This window comes from Haemaphysalis longicornis, unplaced genomic scaffold, assembly GCF_048455015.1.
Source record: "Haemaphysalis longicornis isolate Haplotype H1 unplaced genomic scaffold, Haemaphysalis longicornis Haplotype H1 scaffold_14, whole genome shotgun sequence".
NCBI classification, from domain to species: domain Eukaryota; kingdom Metazoa; phylum Arthropoda; class Arachnida; order Ixodida; family Ixodidae; genus Haemaphysalis; species Haemaphysalis longicornis.
This window is the reverse complement of record NW_027526245.1, coordinates 50,085,195-50,104,740: the sequence shown is the minus strand read 5'-3', so window position 1 is coordinate 50,104,740 and position 19,546 is coordinate 50,085,195. Positions and strand designations below refer to the sequence as shown.

At 43.7% G+C, this 19,546-nt stretch overlaps 1 long non-coding RNA gene across 1 annotated transcript in view; it reads right to left on the bottom strand.

Annotated features, from left to right (window-relative positions):
• LOC144165086 (uncharacterized) overlaps window positions 1–14,033 on the bottom strand; it is a 73,939-nt gene extending 59,906 nt beyond the window's left edge. The window contains exons 1-2 of the long non-coding RNA XR_013321350.1: window positions 13,874–14,033; window positions 5,927–5,971 (exon numbers count right to left, since the gene is read on the bottom strand). This is a non-coding gene — a long non-coding RNA (uncharacterized LOC144165086). The remainder of the gene's footprint in view (window positions 1–5,926; window positions 5,972–13,873) is intronic.
• Window positions 14,034–19,546: the final 5,513 nt, after the last annotated feature.

Below are 19,546 nucleotides of genomic sequence, written 5' to 3'. Positions count from 1 at the left end.
CAGACCTTCGTGACAAAATTTCGGTAGTGCGCCACGACAACCCCTCTTCCGGACATCTCGGCACATCTCGCACTATAGGAAAAATCAAGTCGACGTACTACTGGCCCGCCTTACACCCGACTTCGCCCCCTACGTCCGGAGCTTCCCGACCGCCAGCGACGAAAAACACCACCGAACTGACCCGCCTGACTTCTGCTGCAAATCGCCTGCTCATCTAGGCCCTTCGAGCAGATTGGAATGAACCTTCTGGTCCCGATCCCTACATCACAATCCCAAAACAAGTGTATTGGCGTAGTGACAGACTACATGACGCACTACGCCGAGACCGACTATCTTGCGAGGGTGACTGCACAAGAAGTTGTGAAGTTCTTCATAACCAAAAATGTGCTGCGACATGGAGCCCATGATGTCGCAATCCTGGACCGCGGAACGGCCTTCAATGCAGAGGTTATGCAAGAAATCTTACGCCACAGCAATACGGATCACCCACGAACAACGGCGTACCACCCTTAAATGACCGGACTAAGGGAACGTCTGAACAAGACGATCGCGGATAGGGTGTTTATGTATGTCGACGTTTGATATAAGACATTGGACAAAGTGCTTCTATATGTCACGTTTGCGTACAACACGTCGATGCACTCCTAAAGGGGGGTACCTTCCTGAACCATGTATAAATTTGTGTATTTATATCTTTGCTTTTACCGCCCAATTGCACCGGGCTGTGTTATCTGTGTGCAAAGCGAATCCTGTGTTCATTGATTATTGTGTATCCCTCAATTCTTAGCTGTTTTGAAAGGGAGAGTGTTTCGAAGTAACGTGACCAGCCTAGAATAATCTTTTTTTGAAGTCTAGTGTTTTCGATGTATTTCGACGGTTCCAGAAACACCAGCTGCGGAATATAAATACCCGCAGAGCAGACGCCACGGCATTCCTTTTGCCGGCGCACGCCTGCGCACGTCGCTTAATTGACTGCTGCTTCGCAGCAGTCAATTTGAGTTGTTGAGGGAGCACATGTTTTAAGTTACTGCGCAAAGTGTTTGGTCATGTCAATGGAGGACTACACTTTAGCATTACGAAAAACTTCAAGCTGATGTTGTCAACCTTGCAGGATGAGGACATTTTCAGTTTTCTAATGACACATTCAACGCCGTAATTATCAAAAACACTCGGTTCCAAAAAACATGCATGAAGACTTTTATAATCAAGTTAACCCTTAAACATATTACATGTAGAGAATCGGGAAGAAAAAAGCATTGCAAATATCGGGAAACACCTCCGCAAGCACTGCGTCATGATCTGTATACTTAAGCGCTGCAGCTACATCCGTGCTTTTTTAATGATGCTTCAGATTATCTGAGATTGTTTCTTAGTGTATTGGGTAGTGTTTTATTAAAGAACGTGTGCGTTGCAACTGAACGTGTATGAGCGCCACTTTATATTGGGTAAAAATCCCAATATAAGAATGGAGATTGGGACAAGAAATAGGGTAAGAATCAAAGCTCGTTAAGAATTATAGTGCGTTTAACTGTTCGACATTTTGTCAGAGCGAAACCGGCGCTTTTTAATGCTGGGCAGTCTTTTCAGGAGCCTATGACACGACGGTTCCTCGAACGCAGCACCCCAACGAAGAAGCCATTGTCTTGGTTGGAGAAATAGTGACTATTTTGTTGCGGGAACCCGGAAAGGACAGAAGAAATGAAACTGAGATTTCTTATGCGAGAATAAAGCAAAAATTCCTTGCTTGCCTTGTCCGCAACCCCCCTAAAATGAAGGCCGAATTCGCACCTAGAACTGCCGCGATGCAGAAGATGCTCGAAATTCAAACGAGGCAGTACGGCTGCACTTCAATGCGCTGTTGTCAAACACCATCGGTGCCGCAGCTGTAAGCGCCGTTACTTTGCCCGAGACCACCCGAACAGCGGTCAGAAAGGAGCTTCGAAAACTTTCTCCAACGACGCCGCAACATCAAGTGGCTTCCACGACTGAGGGGTTCTGAGAAGAGGTTCAACCATCTTTGGGGACTCCTACGCCATCGCAAGCACAGCGCGAGCCTCCTCCGCAGCTCTTCGTCTACCCCGCCCTGCTCCAGCTCGTCGCCAAAAGGCCCCCCAAAACCACCCTCCACTGTCGCCCACTTGACCCCCTGTAGTCCAATACCCGACACCGAGGAATTCCGACGTGTGGCGAACGCCCAATAATTGTCCACTCTGCTACCACTGCTGAGATACCTACTACAACTACCATCGCTGCCCTTACAAGAGGCTTGGTATGTGCCAATTTTCTGTCGACGCACCCCGTCCCCTACCCGGCCAGCGCCCATCTGAGATCGAAGAATACCTGTCTATCGCCAACTTAGGTCAAGCGCGTTTCAAGTGTTCTCCGTCGCCATACCCGTACCAGTCGCCGAACCGCCGTAGCGCTGCTTACCTCGCAGGTGGAAGGTCCCCCTGTCCACTAGGAGGAAACTAAAAGCAGCCACTTCTGGAGGTGAAGTTGCCGAACGGCGGAAAACCAAAAACCCTCGAACGATGCAAGGACGCACCGAACACAGTGCTCTCAGCCCGACAAAGCGATCTAACCCTGGCATGACACCCGCACATGACGACAGCCCTACGGTGCGATGCGTAGCCGACATGACCGGACCTGCTTGTGAGAAGTTGACGGCAACAATCCATAGGTCCCGATGGTCACCCGCACAAGCCGAGATTAAACGCCCTGACGCATCGGGAAGTCGTGGAAGGCGGCGTCGGACATCCAGTTGTCCATCGACGGCTTTTATGTAGTCTTCCTGATAGACACTAGAGCCGAATACTCAGTAATGAGCAGATCATTTGCGTATAAACTGAAGAACGTTACGACCAGATGGGATGGTCCGCACATACGCACAGCAGGAGACAATCTCCTAACGTCAGGTGGAACGTGTGTATCACGCATCACCATAGACGACACCACGTGCCCTGTCAGGTTCGTCATTTCGCCTAACTGCTCCCGCAAGGTATATTGTGGAGTGGACGTTTTTACGAACAACGGTGCAATAAATCATCTAGAGAACAAGTGGGTAACCGAACACCGTGCTGCTGTAAGGATCGGTGATGATCATGTCACCCTGCCACCCCACGCAAGCTTGATGATTACCGTGTGCTGCTCAGAGGCTGTTCCTGATGTCGAAGCTATCGTGCAGACTGACCAAAGATTTTCTCTACCGTGGTGTCTCTGTCGCAATAGGTATCGCGAATCCCACGTTTTGTTCCCTGAAACCTGGCGCTTTTCGGGGCTGCTGCAGGACAATTGGCGACGTTACTTCTCGCACCGGGATGGTTGTTGCAGCTGTTGTTCTCTTCGGTCCTTCTGGCAGAAGACCCAACTCGGGCGGTAAACCTTGAAGTCGGCGGCTGCCAGTTGAACTGTCTTGGCGGCTTCCAGAGGTGGTAGGGAACATAAAGTGTGCGTACCCAGCACCTCAACCAGATCTCATGAAGCCAAGACGACGCATTTGCCTTGAAAGAAAAATAAGTTTATTTGACCAAACTTGTGCTCTTCTAAAAACTCTAAGTATACCGAGGTGGCGAAGCAGCAGTCAACAAAGCGACTTGTGGGAGAGAGCGTCTGGTCTATCAAAGGCCGCGGCGTCTGCTTAGCGGGCATTTATCCCTTAGCTCGAGTGTTTCTAGAACCGTCGTATTGAATACAGAACACTGAATCTCAAAGAAGATTATTTTAAGCTGGTGAGGTTAGTTTCAAACACTCTCCCTATCAATGGTTATATAGGTGCGGCATAAATGATGGGACATGCGCTTCGCTTGGCCCACGGATAACACTGCTAACAGACCGGCGCAGCCAGTTTGTAAAAAAGCGGAAACAAACAAACCCAAAGCACGGTTCGCGGTAATGTTCTGAATTTTCTGGTGTTAAAATTGGCTTTTGTTACTCTTAATTACACCTGCACATGGGTTTTGTGCACAAAAACGAATCTGCTTACATTTTGCAGTTCGTTTCCTAAAAAGCTATAGTGAATAGTTCCTGTAGCTGTCGCAACGAAAAAGTATTTTGGCGCACCTAACAAAGCCCCTTTCTTAGCCCCAACCGGGTTCTTTTCAGCTCGCACGACGCGGGTGGCCGGCTAGATTCGATTTTGCTTCTGTATTGGTGTAGCTCGGGCGCTTTGCTGTTTCCACTGATGGTCCTTATGGGTGCTTCATTCAAGAAAATAAAGGTACTTGCAATCTGGCCTTGTCTTTGTACTCGTTTTTTTTTTTCCAGGGTCTACATTTCGTGAAGAATTTTTTGCAATTTTAACAAGCACTTTTATCAGTGCTTGTTATTTTTGCAATTTTTAAATTTTTTTATTTTTAAGTTATTTTTGCACTGTTAAAATTTTTGCAATTTTAACAGTGGAAACAGCCGTACGCAGGCAGCAGTACGAAAGTGCTTCTTCATGTTCAGGGGGTGCATCGCCTCAAGATCAATGCGCAAATATTATCGTTCACAAAGACCTTTCGCGGCTACAAAATCCAGGCCCCGGAGGCCGCCGATTTCGAATGAAATGTAAATTTACCCTGTCGAAAGACAGCGCTAGCCAAAACATATTGTGTGAATATGTGCGCTCAAGATTCAATAGGAGCTTAAGTAGCGGTTTCTTTGGCAACAACCTAAACGTTTTTATATAAACTATGAGAATGTAGTTGTAACACAATATTTGGAAGACCCAGAGAGTACGAGAACAGTTTCTGCTTCAACGGCCACTCACAACCCCTTCAAAGCTAAAATTTCTGGAAAGAACCTCTACGTTCTAATCATCAACTTTTGACAAATTGGGTAATCCACACAGCATGCAAACAGAATTTAATAAATGGCTAAACGCCATAACAGCTAGGTCTTTTTGCTTGAGGCGGTTGCGTGCGAGCTATACCATTCTTGCACGTCCCATTGATAGAAATGAACTGTTATTTTATAACCTGTAGGGCGCACCCGCATCAGTAGTGTTTTTGAATAAACCTAAATGCATTATACATCTCCTTTTCACGTAAAAATGACTGCGAACAAATAAAGAGGAACAAACGTGGAACTGTGCGTGATGAAAAGTATTACCACCGGTATTTTTTTTTCTAAGCGAACTGACGATAATTCAGAGTAAAGGCATGACAAACTTCAGTTTAGTACAAGATTGAGCTGTAGTTTGGCTATTTTTACCAAAGTGTCGTCTTTGTTTTAGAGATGTTTATGTGGGTATACATTCGGGGATATTCGCACAGGTCGTAAGTCGTTTTGACTGTGCATTGTGGAAGGCAAAGATTACGTCAAGTTCCTATTTTGCAATGGCTATACCAACACCAGTGCGCACACACAGTACACGTCAGCAATCACCAAGTAGATATGAACGGGCAAGGCAGCGTGGCGCGAGGATTACCTGCTGTACCAAACATAGGCATGCCACCCATTTTTATGAACAGGTACACTTTCGATTATAGAGGAAGCCGTTTGCCTCACACTAAAACACAGGCCCGCTGCAAAGCCAATAACACGTCTAATCAGCTTTCTCGATCGCCATGCAATCTTTTGCCAGTTAGTTGCGCAGAAAAAAATGTGCTTCTCGCTCATGACGCCTTCAATGCCTTGTTAGAAAAGGTGACTCTTGAGCCGTGCTCAGAAGCCTGAACCAGAACCAATTCTGTTTTATGGGACTTGTTCTAATTACCCTGGATTTCTGCCATCGTTGACACTATTCTGAGCTTCCCCGTCATGCTGTATTCGGATGTCTTTGTATTTGCTAATTCTGCTAATGCTTAAGCGAACAATCTGCAACTTTTCCAGAGCTGGCCATTGACCGTGGTAAAAGATACCTGCGAAAACGTTTTTTTATAGGCAAAGAAAAAATGTGTTTTTTTCATGCAAAAAACTGCACTTTACACGAGGAAAGATTTACCTTCGAGTAGTAGGCGGCAGCGATGCGAGCACCATCGGGCAGAGCCTGCAAACGTCATAGTAATGAAACTTACGATAGTTGAAGCAAATATTGCAAAGGATAATAATTAGTGTGGTAACTCAACTTCGAACAGCAGTCTGAAACTAACAGGAAGGTGCCAGGAGCCACTGAATTTATGCTGAGCTCTAATTGTACGAAAGCTTTCTTTATGCACAGCATACTCCCGGACAGTGTCCAGAATTGTAATGTAACAAACATATTCTACGGAATTGTCTCTAGAATACATTGCCATGTCGGTCTATTCTGTTGCTGATTGCAAAAAGAATGCAATTTGTCAGAAATAGAGCCAAGAATAAAATATCGACGACTCCTTTTCTGCCAATGTAAACCTGAAGAGTAACTAGTTACATGGCAGCTTCTACAGCTATTTTTAGTCCATCAGAGAGTCTGGAAGCAAAGAAAATATCGCCAGCACAAATTTTGCTGTCCGACGATCACTGGTACTGTAGACAATAGCCGCATTCTAACGTGCATCGAGGGGGAAGAGGACAAATTTTTACCTTCATAAAGAAGAGCTACCGCTTTTCCGACGCGGATCTCCTGAAGGATCTGCTAGTTATTCTTGCACATAAAAAGTATGGTGCAGAAGCTCCGCTACAGTTTGTATTGCATTAGACTACGTAGATTGCTTCAATTTCTCCTAAAGCCGCGGCTAATATTCTTTTATTAACCTAAAAAACGATGTTTGTCGTTTCTTTTTAGTTTCGCTCTCATCCCAAAAGGCGTTTCTTGACTGAGAGGGACTTTGGTTGAATAAAATACCGAGTAACGATGGCGCATAAACAATATGATATTGAAGTAAGAACACGCGCTTGTACGCAAAAGAGGCATTCATAGGCGGAATCTAACAATGCAAGGAAATAAAAATATGACTGTTTTGATTGAAGACAAAACTTACAGGTAAATCAGATAGCAAATGACGATTTGCAGGATGAACCGAATACAAAAACATAACCATCTTTCAAAGAGTGCTCAGGATTCCCCACACATTAGGCAAGCAGCCCTCAAAAGATAGCACTTCACTCAAACATCATTTTAGAGGTGCTGCAATCATTGCAATCATTGCAATTATTGGGGCCACATGTAATATATCAATATTGCAGCTGCATGCACTTATCTGAAGCTAACAGCAAGACAAGCTCAAAGACGCTATGGTGACGCAGGAAATTACTCCCCGATCAGTATATACAAAAAAGCAACGCGGCAAACGTTGCAGAAGGCATGTTGACGTAAGAACCTGTTCTTTTTGTAAAAAATAGTTTCTGTACACTTTCATTATTTTAAAAGGTAAAGTAAACGTTGAAAGTAATGGTTAACCCTTAAAGCAAATAATTGCCTGAAGCTTTTGAACGGCAAGCCAACCGAGCCACAACCTAAACGTACGCAGATAATCTAGGAATAGCAGTGTTTTAAAGACTGAGCGTGTTGTGGAAGAATAATTCAACGTCTTTAAGTAGTGACGTTTTAGGAGGCTAGCTTTAATAATAATGTGAAATATGAAAGAATTTGTTTTGTGACTTATTTGCGAGCGGTTTTCATTCGTTAATTATTGGGTACTCGAGCCTGGCACCTGCGATGGAATGCATTTGCACCGGCATGAGAAGCAATCTACTGGCAAATGAGTTGTGTAAGATCATTTTGTCCGATAAGCCTACTGGCAAGAAAATTCTGCAGTTATATTAGCTTGAGACTTTGTACTTAAAAGGTGAAAGACCTAACACCACAATTTGAAATATTTTACGGCATGGGTTTTGTTCCAAAGATCTGTGACAGTTCGAAATTACGCTTCATCATTCTTAGCCAATAGTTCCTCAGTAACACAAGTGAAGGAGCATGTCCACAACTAAAGAATAGTTTCATCTACGATCAGTATGAAGACGACACAATCAGTTTCAAGATGTCTGAGTATATCACAGAGATTAAAATACACTGCGCCTTGGTCAGCACTTTAGGCATTGTTTTAAACTAGGCAATACAAATGTTAAAAACCTAGCAATAGGTCCTGGCGTAGGATGTTAGTTTATTTTTCAAGCAGTGACGACAACGCTGTGTATTCGACATAATTTTCTGTCTTCAATGGGTAATGAAGCACATAAGTAGTGTTGCTTGGATCAATTATACATTCTATATATTTCCTACTTTGCAGCACAAATTAAATTAAAAATATATAATAGCAAGTGTAAAAGAGGAAAGAGGTAATATTAAGGTTGCTTTAACAGCTACCAGAAGTACTCTGCCCAGAACACATAGTAGCCGTGATATCTTTGAAGATATGAACTACAGGCTCCTGGTTAATTACAGTAGTTTGTTGAGCACGTTTTTAGAGATGTAGAAGTGATATCTAGGAATAATCTGCGTCATGAAAGTAATGCCCAGAAGATTACCGTAAGCATATACTGTAATGTGAAATGTGTTACCCAAAAGTTCATTGAGATTATACACTGCACACGCGTTGCAGAAACTGCCCCAGGCTCAGACTAGAGATATAGCCCCTGTTGTAAAACGATTTAGGCAAAACAATGTTCCATTTTTTCTGAGAAAAGGAACGCGGTATTGTACGTGTGGAAACTCAATCGCAGCTCAGTTATCGCAGAAAAGCAAAATCGACGTATCTAACGAGGCTTTCTGTTCTTCTGGATACGCAGCTCATTCCGCATTTTACAACATTTGTTAAACAGCTGAACCTCCGTGTCAACACGAGGGTCGTTTGAAACTGGTCACCGTTCAGCATAAGAATGTCATACAACCTACCACTGCTACTGCTGCACGCTATGAAACAACGTCGCTTAAGGTAAGAAAACCACGATGAATGCATGATCCTGGCATAAAAGATATTAGCAGTGGCTTAGCTCGCCTATGCCAGGATATACGTAGCGTGACTTAAGGTTCAGCTGATTATTCCCAGCTTGTTTGATTGTCCAGGATAACCTTGATTACCATGCTCACTGCTCCTTCACTAACACACACACGGTATACGCATCATGTGATAAATGTATCAAGCGGTCCAGCGCAGCGTAACCAATCCTCCCAGAGCTAAGCTGGTTCCACTGGGGCACGCCGGTGTTGCTGTGACACACGAGAGCCATCGGTTCCACACCCGGCCACCCTCCGCATGATCATCAAGTGGACCGGGCCGTCACGTACAGAACAGAGGCCGGCGAAGAAGTTGGGTGCGTGAGGTGTTTGAGAGACTTCGGGCAGCGAGAAAAGTTCTGTGTGCCGTGTGACGTCACTGCGCCTCCCGCATGCGCAGCACGGCTCTCCAGGAGCCACATAAAACTGCTCAACCTCGGCTACTGTAGATCACGCTAAAATTAGCTTGCAGCAACGACGGCTACAATTTTAAGCTCATATTGACATTTAACAGGACTGTCTGGGGTAGAGCACTTCTCCAGCTAAAATGTGATTCAGGCACAGGCAGAAAATTTCCCAGAGTAGCTTTTTTTTTAAAATTCGCCTGTATTGAAGTGTTCCGAAAAAAACCTCTGGAATGTGAGAAATGTCGATAAGCCCTTTACCACGCCTGGCAGTGAACGCTGTGCAGACAACGCCGGTGTGTCTTGTTCTATTTGTATGCGTGTTAATTGGTTCCCACACGCCAAAACATTTGATTGACAGAAACAATTAATAGAGAACAGAGAACCTAAGAGCTGTAACAGAAAACTTGGGGTGAATCAATCATTGGTTGTGATGTTCGGATGTATTTAACGAGTACTTTCTTTCAGGATAATATTATTTACTGGGCGGCCAAAACACCAACTTTCGGGGTATGTACGCGAGTCTCAGTCCGCCTTTCTGCATTTTTGTGGGACTCTACGTGGGTTCAACCAGTTGCCACCCGGCAATTATTTGCTAGCACAACAGCTGGCCACGTTAGGATTGAACTGGTGTCTGGACCTATTTCTGTCTACACTATTCAGCCTCAAAAAGTACCCGACATTTCAGAGGCAAAATTACATATATACCAACGAGAGCCTCCATTCATTCCCGCTCAAGAACAAGTTGCATATTTAAGGTACCAAAAAATACAGCAATAAATAGGCGGCACAGACGACAAAATAAAACGAAACGCTTAAAAAGAAGTGTCGTCAAGCTGCTCGCAAAAAATAACCTCTGCTCGCAAAAATAAAACAGACTGCGCATGAGTAGAGCAAACGCTGCAAAGATAAATAAATTGAATGTAAATATGCACTTATTTCAGCATCCACAGAAAGAGGGTGAGAGCCCAGGTGTGAGTTGTGTATTAGAATCGAGGAGACGTATTTACACGTCATGGTGGCAGAATTTACACGTCTTGACATTTGCAGTGAAGCAAGCGCAATGGCGTTCCCCTTTTGTTACGGCTTTTCCAAACTCTGGCACGCTAAATGCGGGTTAAAAAAGCGAACACATTGTAGTTATGAATGGGTATCAGGGGCAACATTACCATTGCACAAGGAAGGCAAAAACACAGCTGATCGCTAAAGAGCCAAAAAACAGCAAGTAGTATCCTAGAGGCTTTACTAGTCACTGTCACAGTTACAGGCAAGTCACTGTCACAGGAAAACAAAGAACTACCGCTATTGAGAGGACGGTGAGGCGTCATTGGTGTTTTTAACATCTCAAAGGGTATTGGCTTGTAAGGGCGAGAATATTACCTGTTAAGGGAAAATAGGCCATGCAAGGGCCTCTCAAGTGGGCGCGTTTTTGCAGAGTGGTCCCGAGATAATTTTCAGCGGCTGCTTTGTGGGACCACAAGCGACTTTCGGTAGCGTGATTTGATTGATTGTAGAGTTTAAAACGCCGACGCAACGCAGGCAATGGGGCGTGCCGTAGTGGAGGGCTCCAGATTAATTTTGACTACCTGAGGATCTTTAAAGACCGCAGAAATCTCGTACACGGAGGCGTTTTCTCTATTCAACTTCATCAGGAAAGCGACCGCCGCGGCCAGAAATCAAACCCGCGACTTCATGCTCAGCAGCGCAACGCCTGAGCCACTGAGCCGCCGCGGCGGGTTGATAGCGTCATTTACCCAGGTCGGCGGACTATGGCGATTCCTGGGCCACATAAAATGTCACGTGTGCGGGCTGGCTGCGTTAAAGATTTCATCAACTGCGTATGCCTCTAGGATGATGGACATTCTTCTGAGATCGCTACCTTTGCATATTATCCTTCATTACAACAGATAACTGGCCCATACTTAGCAAAGGTCGAGTACATCAGGGCTGGATTGCCCCTAGACGGAGCAACGGCACCGTCCATGTTTTTTGATTGCGAGACTGATGCACTTTTACAGCCACTCAATATTAAGAAGCAGTTAATAATCATAAATAAACAAGCTCCACCATTAGCAGTCGGTGGAATGTAATCTTTAGGCAAGCCCCTAAGCGTGGTGGCAGGAACGTCTACACCGTTACACAAGTCAAGGTACCTTTTGTTTGACTCAGGTGATTATTTTGCGGCTCTATGCGACAGGACCATCAGGCATGAGCGTAAATTACGAAGATAGGCATTTTAAAGGTGGTGATTTTGTAGTATCATGAGAAGGCATTTTTTCTAGAGATTGCAGCATTGGCGTCTAATGAGCTAATTGCAGTGGCACACCTGGGACAGCGGTGTGCGAAGCTGGCTGGCAGCGCAGCAGCACACGGCTTACGGGCACTGTACGTCAGCAACCTGAGAAGAAGAAGAAGAAGGAGAAGAAGGAGAAGAATACGAAGAAGAAGAAGAAGGAAGGAAGGAAGGAAGGCGAGAAACTCACCAGACGCCATGAGCTTTGTATTACTCAGGTTCAATTTATTATGAATACAGTTAATCGTTCCTTCTCGTGGTGCTGGACTCATTTCTTTAACAGCCGTATTGATACGTAGTGGACGGAGAACACATCAGGGTTGTGCCGACAGTTAATTCAGAGGAAGGCCATAGCACATGTCTGCTTAGATTTTATAAGTCCCCTCTTTCTGCTCTGTCGGCCATGCACACTTAGAGCTCACTCACAAAAACAGTGATAAATGACGTCTCTGCACTATTGTCACCACAAGCCAGCGAGCACCATTGCTCCTTCCCTGAAAGCGCGCACGGGAGATCCTACGAGATCGTACGATATTCTACAAGACCTAAAAGTTTACACCCCTGGGAAACGAAGTTCAGGGTCTCAAAAATATCCAGAATTTCTGAGCCTAGCATATTCAATGAATTTACCCCTGCATGACATACGTTAAAGCTAAGACGTAACAACTGCATACGTCTGCGATGGCTCTACAATACCTGTATTTTAAATGTTGTTTGGAGTCTCTACAGAGGTTAGTACTGAAATTTTAGGCTATTATATGCTGTATATTTTAAGGAAAGTAAACTCCCTCGCTCCCAATGCGTCTAAAATTACAATAAAAACATTTGGCTTTCCTAATTCTACAAATATGAATGCGGCAGGAAGCGCTCCGACGTTTCAACTGCCCAATAAACGTGTATCGCCGTACAGAAAATTCGCATAAAAGCCATAAATTTGAACGGTTTTATTGCGCGCGTATTATTAGCTGAGCTAGCGATAGAGTCCGGGAACATTAGTACAACTACCGATAGAGCGAATATAAAAACAAGATATTCCACCGTCGGCATGGGCTTTCCTTTGCATGGCGGCAGGAAAGAGAGACAGGCCGGAGGTGGTTATAAGCTATCCAATGCACATCGAAGCAATAGCAAAGAAAACAGGCTAACGCGTCGAAATTCAGAACCTCCTTCAACAGCGTGAGACGATGCAATGCTTATGAGGCGTTCAACTCAACAACCACCACTGTGCGTTCGCTACCCGGTATATCAAATGAGAAAGAGAAAAGAATATTCCGGTGGGTCCCCCTAAGGAAAAACGGAAGCAAAGTTCTGGGGGGGGGGGGTTGGCTCACTCAGGCAACCCGCGCATCGGCGGGACCATGCAGTACTCTATTCCAGAAAACAATTCCAAAGGTTGTGCTGTATCAATAGCTTCGGAAAAAAAGTGTGCCTCAATTGCGAAGAGGCTGCCCATCGTGATACGACGACTATGGGCTATCGATACGACGACTACTTGCTTACATTTAGGCAAAACCATGTAGTGAATTTGTATCGTTTTTTGCCCGGAATAACCGTGGAGTTTAAACTGCCGGCAACTAGGGAGCAATGCTGTTCAGGCTTGAAAAAAAATATCTCACCTTTTCTAGTTTTTTTAGTGAACGCGAAAAGCTTTTGTTTATGAGAGTGTTTATTAAATAACAGACCATCAAAGGCTCAGCGCGGTATGAACCTCAGTGGTTCCGATTATACTATCCTGTTTTAAACTCCGAAGTACCTAAAATACAATTTCTATAGAAAGCTTGTTTATTCACCAGTACGGCCGCAGCAACTGATATCAAGATATTACAAATATAGCAGCCACATGAATGCAGAACCATCAAAATTACTAAGGGCTTGCATGGGTTAGGCCAGATTTTTTGTGCCTGCCGGTAATGGGTATTACAGAGTGTGGCCAATGAACCTATTCTGAGCAATTCTGGTAATCCAATTTAAAGGTGACGTCCAAAAGAACCGTATGTCTGGTATGCTATGTGCTATACTTTTGCTTTAAAACATTAAGTATCACATGAGTTGCATGACTTCTAATATATTTAACATCGTTTCCTTTGAGCAAACTGAAACTCCGAACAGAGCAAGTTCTATTACATTGAACAATTGTGGCGTCTTCAAACCCTGAAAGGGTTTGGAGATGCCACAAAGCAACCAACCCGGAAGGTTTCTTGCATTTCCCAACTGTTTCTCTGGACGCTGACAGAAACTGTTTGCCCCTCTGACAGTAAACACATATACCAATCTCTAGAACACACAAGATTTTAACAGAGCTAAAAATTTCCTACCAAAAAATAAAAACCTACTCACGTAACAAACCCCACCATGAGAACAATCAGCATAACAGTTCGCCCTTTCATATTGCCGGTTATACCGCAAAACACAGCAATACCGCGAAACGTGCAAGCTGAACAAAATCCTTCAAATTAAACTTTGAAGTCCTCTGCATGAGCCAACCCACTATAGGCAACCAAACCATATCTTAGTCCTTTCCACATGACTTTTAGGGGTGTTTTACCGGGCTCATCATTTTTTCCAAGAAAAAACTGCAGCGACCTATATTTAAAAACCATGCTTTTACCTCTTCGTCCATCTCTCGAGACACTGGTTGGACTCTATTCTTCTTTTTCAGCCTGCCTTAGACAATGGGGTAAACGGATTTTTTACTTTGTTTTCTGTTCGTAGAAAAATATTGGTTTTCTTTTTTCAGTTGTTTGTAGAACACTCCTTTGCTTTTGGCTACCAAACGTCAGTGTGCGTTATGCGCAAGCGGTTGCTTTCCTTACTTTGTATTGTTCGTGCTAGGAAAAGCATGGGCTTTATGAGACCTCTTGCGCTGAAAGAGAGAAACATTTCCCTCTCTTGCGTTGAAAGAGAAGGAAAAAAACGTCGATTTATTGCTTTAGTAGGCCAATAATGAAACCAAATTTGTCCCAAGGCTTGCGAGTATTTTATATATTTACGAGAAACGCGCAAAAAGCGCGTGCACTCATTTCCTTTATTTCGGGATAAGCATTCGCTATATTGTAGTCAATAACAAGCGAGAGATGCCTTACAAAACCTGGGGACGACAAACCTAAACTTTACATGTCCGAAGAAATGTCGATCAGTATAAGAAAGTTACCCTCTTTCATTCTACGCTTTTTTTTAAGCGGGGGAAGTAACCGTTTGCAAAAAATCTCTCTTTTGAGTTCAAGAAGACGGTGAAGTTGCAAGGTATTGTTAGCGTGTGCTGTGAAGTGATGTCCATTGTTGTGCTCGGTCATGGGCGACCAGTTTTGCAACCGGAGTGATTTATTTTTTATGGGTACATTTTTCATTCCACCGAAGGTCCTGATCGACCTCGTAAAAGGGGGTCGCACTGAAACACTGCGAATCGAACTAACTTCGGGAACATTAAGTAATTTACTAGTTAGGTACCCTACCAACAAAAAATCACCAATCAGTGGCAGGTCACCCATCTTGACTTGCAAGTGCATTGAAAACATTCCTCTAAAAACCAATGCCAAAAAGATGCCCTCTAGAGAACTGCTTGTTGAGCTAATTCGAAAAAAAAAACGAAAGCGCGCGCCTCTTGAAGGAAGGAATGATTGCCAACTCGGTCATCACCGTTACGCCGCATCGTGCGCTAAACATTGTACAAGGTGCTATTTTCGGAAGAGAAATCCTTGCTCAGACAGACGCTGATTTCCTGGATGGAATGAAAGATGAAGGTGTGGTTAGCATTCATGGATTCGTAATAACAAGAGATGGGGCATTAATCAAGACCCGACGCATCCTTCTAGCATTTGCCAGCCGCACGCTGCCGGAGACCATGAAAGCAGTTTTTATTAACTGTCGCGTGCGTGCCTGCTTTCCCAACTCAAAGCGATGATATCTTTTTATTTATGTTTTTAAAAATCTCTAAAGGATCTCTGGGAGGGTATTACATAGGATAGGGGGTCACACTGGTGTCACAAAAACTACAAAAAAACAAAATAAACAATAGAACTAAAAATGGAAAAAATAATTTGCATTGCTAGAGTGGAAACAATATAAAAAAATAGGAAACAATAAGAACAGTTATTGGCACACTAACTAGAACAAACTATGCAGATTATGATTACATGTAATTTTAGCACACGTCATTTGACAACTCAAAACTGAGTACAAGAAGGCAGTGAAATGATACATATTATACTGTGATAGTTTTGCTCAAAACATTAGTAAATTTTATGGTATTCCGATCAGTAACAATGTTTGATGGTAGGTTATTCCAGTTTATTGTGGTACGATGAACAAATAATTCGGCAAATGCAACGGTAGGACATTGGATGCGTTTGATGTTGCATGACTGATCTCGACGCGGAAATATGGCTGCGGGTTTACACATGAATTCATTACGAAGGGATACATGGAAGTACAGTTTATGAAATAATATTAAGAGAGATATTTTGTGATGACGCAATAAGCCTTCGAGTTCAGCACGACTTTTAATTCGGTTTCGCTGGTATAGGGTGAGTACTCTGAAAAGATGAAGCGGACCGCACAGTTTTGGGAGGATTCTAAGTCATTTATTACATATGCCTCATGAGGGTAGCAATTGGCTGCCACGTACTCTAGTTCAAAGCGTATTAGTGTAATGTATTCCAACTTTCGTAAACGCGCGGTATCATGTCTGAGGTTACGTAAGAAAAAAACCAACGCAGATATATGCTCTGATATACAAAACCTAATGGTTTATCCGATCACGACGTGAGTACCGGCCGCATAGTTCCTCCTTTTATCAAAAGGCAAACATTTACCAGGCTCATAATATGTGACAAGAAAGCTAATTTCGATCGTAATAACCGCAAACTATAGCTTGTTGTGATTGACGTTCTAAAAGAAAACTTCTCGCGGAGCATCGAAGAAAACTGGTTACTACTGAAACACCCTCTCACTAATCTGATAGACAAGTACATCCCGGTAATCTCTATAAAATCTGATATTACTTCGCCTTGGTATTTACAGAAACGTCGTCGCCTAACCAACAAAAGAAACGATTATTCAAGCAAGCTTAACATGTAAATTATCTCTTTCCTGGCATCGGTACAAGGAATGTGACAGAGAGTATCAGAATTGCTAAAATCCACGCGCTTACAGTTTTTCCAGCGTAATTTATCATCCATGCCAGCAAATTATCCTCGGCGTTTCTGGGGTATCATCAATCGCAAGCGTCATCCTGATATCGTCTTTACTTATCACAACACCCTAATAATACCTGCCAGTGACTGTTCGGAACTACTGAACAAAACATTTTCATTGGTAGTTACCGTTGAATCTTTTCACGCACAGGCAACCTTACCCAGTAGCACTGTTTATGCCAGAATTAACAATAACCGAGGCTCGCGTATATTCTCTTAGGACAAATATTAGGATTAATTCTTCGGCTCACAGCATCGGTTTAAATAAAACTATTCTAAAAGATATAGCACAAAGCAGTTCCCCAGTATTATCTTCCCTATTCCAGCAGTCTCTATCAAGCGACGTTATACCCCATGACTGGAAGGTGGCGAAGGTTGTTCTGGTTTTCAAATCTGGTGATCGCACCTCACCCCACAACTATCACCCCATTTCATTAACCAGTACCATTTGCAAAGTTATAGGGCATATTATACACTCCCAGATCATTAATTACTCCAAAACATAACGTTATTTTTCGGCATCCGCACGATTTCCGTAAAGGCTTTTCTTGTGACGCCAAAGTAGCTGGCTTCATTCACAAAGTGCATTCATCTATAGAAGCTGGCATTTTTTAAGACTTTTCTAGAAACATTTTTCTACAATTTTTCTAGACTTTTCAAAAGCTTTTCAAAAGCTAAACTTTTCATCGTGTCCCTCACCATGGACTTATTCACAAGGTTACCCTATTAATATAACATAGATAAAATACTTTTTCTAACAGGATGCAATTTACATTAGTTAACAATCACAGCTCATCCCCAGTCCCCGAAACATCTGGTGCCCCTCAGGGAAGAATACTCGGGCCCTTGCCTTTTCTAGTTTATAATAATGATCTACCAGACAGCGTTAAATCTAGTATCAAACTATTTCCAGATGACTGCATATTGTACCGTAAAATTCAATCTCACCATAACCACGACATTGAACACTACGCCCAAAGTACCGAAGCTCTCATTGGAAAAATCACCTGGGCTACTTTCTGCGGAAACGATCATTCCTCCGAAGACGGCGAAAAGAGCATCTATAAATGCAGTGGTTCCCGCTCACTCTAATCACAATCATACCCATTCTTTAAGAGAGGAAAGGGGATGATTAAGATCTAAGTTACCAAAAACGTACCTTTTACAGCAGCACGACAAAAGCACAAGTTGCTTTTGGTTTAATCCTACCGAGGCGCAGGTTCACACGGGTCTTGTTCAGTACACCATCCTTGCTGACGTGTCGCAGTCTTCCCCCCTAGTTGAGCTGTCACCTTCTGCTATTGCGTTACCGGTGGAAGCTGAGGTAGTCCCTCCGCTACGGCTTTTTTTAGGTGAACATTGTGACGCACCACCGATTTTGGAGACTCCGGTGAATGGGGTGATGACGCTCTCAGTTGGGAGTGGTTTCGCGTCTCTCCCTTCAGCTGCACTTTGCCAACTAAGACTCAGAGTAGACAGGACATGGACAGGAAGAGTCGTGGAATCGCGCAAACTTTCATCATACCGCAGAATCATCATTATCAACAGTCTTATCGACGTCGCTCGGGAACGCCTTCAGGCTAACTTAGGAACATGAGCTCACTCTAGCGTTTTGGGCAAGTGAATCTTTCAACCATCAGGTATTTGCACCTACTATGCGATGTGGAATTGGAGGCGGCAACGCTGGCGGCAGCTTTTGGTCATTTTTATGCCCATTTGCGCTCGTGCGTAATTCTCAGCAATTATTTGATAACAGCTATACCGCCGATTTCAAGCGATTGCACAACTTCTGAAATAGACATAGGTGTTGGGGAGGGAAATCGGCATGAAGCGCGACAGCAGGTGGCGCTGCGAAGCGCGTCTCCGTGACGTCAGCTTGGGGAGTCTAGCATTTCTCGCCTGCTTCACTGGGGCTGACTTTCTCTGCTGTTTAATTAGGCTCGGTTGACGTTTTTGCTTGTCGACACCAAAGTTTTCGCGTGCATCACTTTCTTTCATAATAAAAGACTTAGAATTGCATAAAACAACCCAATGAGTGATTTAAAGCAGAGTTTCGGGTGCAGTTCCGGAAGAAACGTGGCCGGCATCACGCCATTCTATGCCAGGCGCCAGCTTCTGTTGTCAGAAAATTTTTCGAACAAAGGGAACAGCTAGCTTCTAATAACCGACAACCGAGAAAATTCACAGCTTAATAAAATGCTAATTCTTCGGGGCTGTCGGCTTTGGCAGACGGCATTACGATTCCGGTAATCGTATGTCAGGTAAAACAGTTTTGGAAAAATTGCCAAACGCTCCAAAGTATCGTACTACATCAATTACCGTGTCACGGCATGAAAGTGCGCGGACATGCACCGTGGCCAACAAAAAATGTAGGTTATTTTGCTAATTACCGACTGTATATAGGCGCGTGCCGGTTTAATATCAGTCTTCTAACCAGTCTGGAGATTTATTTAGCAGATCGAGTATTACTATGTTTGTTTAGACATGAAACATTCTTGGCAACATTTCCCACAGCAATATATTTCCAATATTCAGATATGCGTTATAGTAAAGCTGTACTCAAGAGGAACGGAATGAGGGGGAGCAGAAGGAGAAAACTTTGTTTAAAAGTAAAATCAAGCTGGTGATTGGGTGGCGTCCTAGGTCCAGGATAAGAAAGTAAGAGTAATCTTATTTCAATCCTAGATGACCATCCCAAGCAGGCAAGGATTTATTCTTTACGCCTGGAAGGGTTAGAAAACCGTAATAACAGCTTCGACATATTCATCGGCTTTTTTTCAGGTTATGCTGAAAACAGGCTCATATACTATTTATTGCA